Here is a 7,145-nt window from a genome sequence, read left to right on the forward strand (position 1 = left end):
GGACGGGGGCCTTGGCTCTGAAATTTGGTACTCTTAAATTTAATCTGTTCTGAATTAGTCCAGTACTGTATAAGAGAGAGGAAATGAACTCACAAGTGGAATTATTACAAATTTACATATGATAAAATGAAATAGCTTCTTCAAGGAAATGTTCCAGCCATGTGATTACTAAAAATGTTATAATTTATTCAAATGAGTTTGAGATATTTTATCTAATCTTGGAGCTCATTTTATCTCCCATATATTTGTTTATTTGTTCAAGTGTTTATTTTTGTTTTTACCACAATTTAAACGGTAATCATTCTCTTCAAGATCCCTGTCACTTTCATCTCTGACTTATAACTCTCCTGTTCGTATCTTCAGCCTTAGTGCCTTTAGACTTGATATTCCCTCTGTCTGGAAAGCTTTACTCACATATATTCATATGATATTCATTCACTTCTCAAAGATCTCTACTCAATTATCTCCTTAATAGAGAGGTCTTTCCTTACTTCTTTATTTAAAATAGCGCCTCCCTTGGCATTCCCTGTCCCCCTAATCCTGCTGTACTTTTCATTATAAGTCACCACTCTCACCCCCCCTTCACTCCTACCCTGGAGGACAGGAACATTGTTTTGTTTGCTGTTGTTTGCATAGCACCTAGATCAATATATGGCTAGCATATAGTAAGATTCCTTTAAAAAGCTTTTTAAAAGTTTTTATTTCAATTCCAGACAATGTAATATTAGTTTCAGATGTGCTACATAGCAATTCAACACTTACATATAACACCCGATGCTCATTACAACAAGAGCAATCATTAATTTCCATCACCTATTTAATCCATCCTCTCACTCACCTTCCTTCTGGTAACAATCAGTTGCTTCTTTATAGTTAATGGTCTATTTCTTGGTTCATCTCTCTCTCTCTCTCTCTCTCTCTCTCTCTTTCCCTTTGCTTGTTTGCTTGGTTTCTTAAATTCTACATATAGGTGAAATCATATGGTATTTGTCTTTCCCTGACTGAATTATTTCGCTTAGCATTATACTCTCTAGCTCCATCCATGTCCTTGCAAATGGCAAGGTTTCATTCTTTTTCATGACTGAGTAATATTTCATTATATATATATATTTACAGCACACTGTAAAATTATAAGATAATCAGGTAAGTAATGTGATACCTAAGTTTTCCAATTAACTTTTATTTACAGTGCAAAATCCAACCATTAGTAGCAATGGGTGCCTTAGAAATATATAAGAAATTCAGTAAGATACAGTATGGCTTTAAAAAGAATAGTCTTATAGCACGTGAGAGAAATTTTCATTAACAGAAAGATATAAAATATAATGTTTATTTTCAAGTGAGACTACAGTTGTCAGTAATGTAAAGGTTCATTGCAGTTTCAATATACCACTTGCTCTTATTGAAACTGTTCATTTACTAAATCTGAATGGGTAACGAAAAACCTTTATGGTCTGTTTGACTCTATCAATCATGTATCAATCTATCTACTATCTATCTATCTATCTATCTATCTATCTATCTATCTATCTATCATCTTTCATCTAGCATCTATATCAGCTTTTGTGTGTATGTTTGTTATGGATAGTTAGGATTAATGATCAGACTTTCAACTTGATCATCCCTTTGCTTTAACTATTACCTATTCTCTCTCCCCATAAAAAGATACTGTATTGGGGCACCTGGGTCGCTTAGTCAGTTAAGCGTCCGACTTTCGCTTAGGTCATGATCTCGCGGTTCGTGGGTTCGAGCCCCGCGTCGGGCTCTGTGCTGACTGCCAGCTCAGAGCCTGGATCCTATTTCGGAGTGTGTATCTCTCTCTCTCTCTCTGACCCTCCTCTGCTCACGCTGTTTCTCTCTCTCTCTCCTAGAAATAAAAAAAAGAAAAAAGAAAACCTTCTTGTTAAAAAAAAAAAAAGATACTGTTTTGGGATCCTCTTTCTCTGCATCAATTCTCCATCTTTATAAATAGTGGGATAGAAAGTTCTTTTTGTTCCAAATCCACAAATTGAATAAGATCTAGGAATCTATGTAAGACCATGGTGTAGTTGTCATGCCATTTCTGTAATTAAAAAGCATTATCTATTAAAATAAAAAACCTCATGTGGGGATGAGCACTGGGTGTTATATGGAAACTAACTTCACAATAAAATATTTGTAAAAAATATAAAATAAAATAAAGAACCTCTTAAAAGGCATTTACAACCTAGTATGAAATAGTTCAGAGCTTGTTCTATAATATTAAAATTAACTAATAAAAATAATAAAATAAAAAACAGAGGATCTGAATAGACATTTTTTCCAAAAAATATATACAAATGAGTAACAGACACATGAAAGATGCTCAACATCACACATCATCAGGTAAACATACATCAAAACCACAGTGATATATTGCCCTACACCTGTCAGAATGGCTAGAAAGACAAGAACTAAGTGTTGGTAAGGATGCAGAGAAAAGGTAACCCTCATTTACTGTTGGAAAATTGTATGCAGGTTCCTCAAATATTAAAAATAGAATTACCATATGATTCACTATTGAGTATTTATCCAAAGAAAATGAACACAGTAATTTGAAAAGTAATATTCATCCCTATGTTTATTGCAACATTATTTACCATAGCCAAGATATGGAAGCAACTCAAATATCCATCAATTGATGGATGTATAAAGAAGATGTTATTTACACACACACACACACACACACACACACACAGGCATATGCACGCACACAATGCAATATTACTCAGCCATAAAAATGAATGGATGTTGCCATTTACAACAACATGGATGGACCTAGAAGGTGTAGTGCTAAGTGAAATAAGCCAGACAAAGACAATATCATATTATTTCACTCATATGTGGAATTCAAGAAACAATAACAAAGAAAGAACAAAAGAGACAAATAAAAAAACAGACTCTTAAGTACACAGAACCAACTGGTGGTCTCCAGAGGGGTGGTGGGTGTAGGATAGATGAGACAGATAAAGGGAATTAAGAGAACACTTATTCTTTTTTTTTTTTTTACAAATAGTTTATTGTCAAATTAGTTTCTACATAACACTCAGTGCTCATCCCCAAAGTGCCCTCCTCCATGCCCATCCCCCCCTCCCCCCCACATCCATCAGTCCTCAGTTTTTGTCAGCATTCAAGAGAAGAGAACACTTATTCTTATGACCACTGAGAAATGTATAAAATTGTTGAATCATTGTAGTGTATGCCTGAAACTAATATAACACTGTATTTTGATTAAACTTCAATAAAAATTTAACTGAAACAACCAACTGGCAGTTTTAGTGGTCTAGAATAGATTATTCAGGCAAAGATTGACCGGAGTTGTAAAAAAACAAACAAACAAACAAAAAACTTAGTCAAATGAATATCCATGCCATATGGAAAATACAAGTATAAATTTCAATAATTTTGAAATTTAAGCCTCTGAAATACTGTGCACTATGGTTACCTTGGTGGTTGATGAACTCAATTGAGTGGTCTGTAATAAGACAAATAAAAATTTGCAAAGCAAACATCTATTCAATACATTTCCAATTCAGTCTGATAAAAGTGTATTATGAATACAGCATCCCTTCTTAATAAAGACTCTAGAGAAAGTTGGGATAGAAGGAACCTACTTAAACATCATCAAAGCCATCTATGACAAGCCTTCAACTAACATCATCCTCAATGGGGAAAAACTGAGAGCTTTCCCCCTGAGATCAGGAACCCGACAGGGATGTCCACTCTCACCACTGTTGCTTAACATAGTGCTGGAAGTCCTAGCATCAGCCATCAGACAACAAAAGGAAATCAAAAGCATCAGAATGGGCAAAGAGGAAGTCAAACTTTCACTCTTCGCAGATGACATGATACTCTACATCGAAAACCCGACAGACTCCACCAGAAGCCTACTAGAACTGATCCAAGAATTCAGCCAAGTTGCAGGGTACAAAATCAACGTACAGAAATCGGTTGCATTTTTATACACCAATGATGAAGCAACAGAAAGAGAAATCAAGAAACTGATCCCATTCACAATTGCACAAAAAACCATAAAATACCTCGGAATAAACCTAACCAAGGATAGAAAAGACCTGTATGATGAAAACTATAGAAAACTTATGAAGGAAATTGAAGAAGACACAAAGAAATGGAAAAACATTCCATGTTCATGGATAGGAAGAATAAATATAGTTAAGATGTCATTACTACCTAAAGCACTCTACACATTCAATGCAATTCCAATCAAAATGGCACCAGCATACTTCTCAAAACTAGAACAAACTACCTAAAATTTGTATGGAACCACAAAAGACCCCGAGTAGCCAAAGTAATACTGAAAAATAAAACCAAAACGGGAGGTATCACCATCCCAGACTTTAGCCTCTGCTACAAAGCTGTCGTCATCAAGACAGTATGGTATTGGCACAAAAACAGACACATAGACCAATGGAACAGAATTGAGAACTCAGAAGTGGACCCAAAAGTATACAGCCAACTGATATTTGACAAGGCAGGAAAGAATATCCAATGGAAAAAAAGACAGCCTCTTTAACAGATGGTGTTGGGAGAATTGGACACCAACATGCAGAAGAATGAAACTAGATCATTTTCTCACACCATGCACGAAAATAAACTCAAAATGGATAAAGGACCTGAACGTGATACAGGAAACTACCAACACCCTAGAGGAGAAAGCAGGAAACAACCTCCTTGACCTCCACCGCAGCAACTTCTTACTTGACACATCCCCAAAAGCAAGGGAATCAAGAGCAAAAATAAGCGATTGGGACCTCATCAAGATTAAAAGCTTCTGCACAGCCAAGGAAACAACCCACAAAATTAATAGGCAACCAACGGAATGGGAAAAGATAGTTGCAAATGACATATCAGATAAAGGGTTAATATCCAGAATCTATAAGGAACTCACCAAACTACACGCCCGAAAAACAAACAACCCAGTAAAGAAATGGGCAGAAGATATGAAGACACTTCTCCAAAGAGGACATCCAGATGGCCAACAGACACATGAAACGATGCTCAGCATCGCTCCTCATCAGGGAAATACAAATCAATACCACACTGAGATACCACCTCACGCCAGTCAGAGTGGCTAAAATGAGCAAATCAGAGAACTCTAGATGCTGGCGAGGATGTGGAGAAACGGGCACCCTCCTACACTGTTGGTGGGAATGGAAACTGGTACAGCCCCTCTGGAAAACAGTGTAGAGGTTCCTAAGGAAACTAACAATAGAACTCCCCTATGACCCAGCAATAGCACTGCTAGGAATTTACCCAAGGGAAACAGAAATGCTGAGGCATAGGAGCACATGAACCCCAATGTTCATAGCAGCACTCTCCACAATAGCTAAAACATGGAAAGAGCCTAAGTGTCCATCAACAGATGAATGGATCAAGAAGATGTGGTTTATCTATACCATGGAATACTACATGGCAATGAGAAACAATGAAATCTGGCCATGAGTAGCAACATGAATGGACCTTGAAGGTGTTATGCTGAGCGAAGTAAGTCAGGCAGAGAACGACAAATATCATACGTTGCACGTATAGGAGGATTAGGAGGAACTTGACGGAGGAACAAGGGGGAGAAGAAGGGCGGAAATGGTGGGGGAAAGGGAGAGAGGAAACCATGAGAGACTCTTGAATGCTGACAAAAACTGAGGACTGATGGATGTGGGGGGAAGGGGGGATGGGCATGGAGGAGGACACTTGTGGGGATGAGCACTGAGTGTTATGTGGAAACTAATTTGACAATAAACTATTTGTAATAAAAATTGTATATAAAACATGACTGTTTAAGATATCTTGAATTGCAAAGTTTATTGTCAATAGCAATCAATGTCTATTTGTGTATTTGATAAATTTGAAGGAATTGCAGTGGTCAACCTCAACAAATTTCCTGTGATTTTCAGGCAATCTTATGGTTTAATTACAAATATTTCAAACCCAAGCTGTCACCTATATAGTCCATTTGTACTAGCTGAGAATGCCAAGACTCATAAGCAATATTGCTAATGACAGAGACATATTTGTTTGGGCCTTTCTGCACCAGGAAATTTCACTTAGATGAACACTTTGCTGTTGGTTATTTGAAGATTCTAGGGATTATTGCAAAGTGAAGGTGACTTTTCCATTTCAAAGTATGTCCTGTGTCATATGTAGCTCTGTATTCCTACTAATGCTGGAGCTTTTGTAAAATGAACAAATAAGGTATAGCCCTTTATAGCCCTTGAAAGAGTGCTTGGACGCCTGGGTGGCTCAGTTGGTTAAGTGTCCTACTCTGGGTTTCAGCTCAAGTCATGATTTCACAGCTCTTGGGATTGGGCCCTGCATTGGGCTCTGTGCTGATGTTGTGGAGCATGCTTGGGATTCTCTCTCTCCCTTTCCTCTGCCCCTCCTCTGCTCTGTCTCTCTCTCTCTCTCTCTCAAAATAAATATTTATTTTAAAAAGAGTACTTAGTTCACAATACTATAATATATGTTAACTTGAATTTAAATACACACACACACACACGAAGAGTACTTATTCCAATCCCTTACATTTAGGCTCTATAGTTCAAAGAGTACTTTTGCATTCATTATCTCATTTAATTTTCATAACATCCAGGAAGTGGATTGAAAGAAGCAGGGCACAAGACAAAACTTCAATTTTATACGTGAGAAATATGAGGTTAAAAATAGTTGATTTGGTTAATGTCATATAGGTAATCAATTAGAAGAGCAAGTGAAAAAAAATCAAGGTCTTCTTGATCCTAGGCCACTGCTGTTCATATATATATTTGAGGAGGTGCAAAAAAGAATCTCAGATGAAATGATGAGAAACCAAGCACAGAAAATCTGTTTCAACCAAAATACAATGTGCAAACACAATGTGCTTAGTTTCTGGTCTGAGTTTATTATTTTGGTGACATACTTCTGCCATTCTAATCTAGTGTTGGGAGGAATAATTTAAGATGAACAAATAAATTTGAGAATTAATCATAAAAATGTGGATGATAGCAATTTTGTGAAAGACTGCTAATTATTAGCAAATATCCATTCTTCCCCCCACTCCTCCTCCTCCTCCTTCTTTTAGTAATAGAGAGTCTCTGGTTTTTAAGTTAGACACATGTCTACTCAATAAAAAT

Source organism: Hyaena hyaena, unplaced genomic scaffold (genome assembly GCF_003009895.1).
Source record: "Hyaena hyaena isolate Hyena2069 unplaced genomic scaffold, ASM300989v1 scaffold_2022, whole genome shotgun sequence".
Taxonomy (NCBI): domain Eukaryota; kingdom Metazoa; phylum Chordata; class Mammalia; order Carnivora; family Hyaenidae; genus Hyaena; species Hyaena hyaena.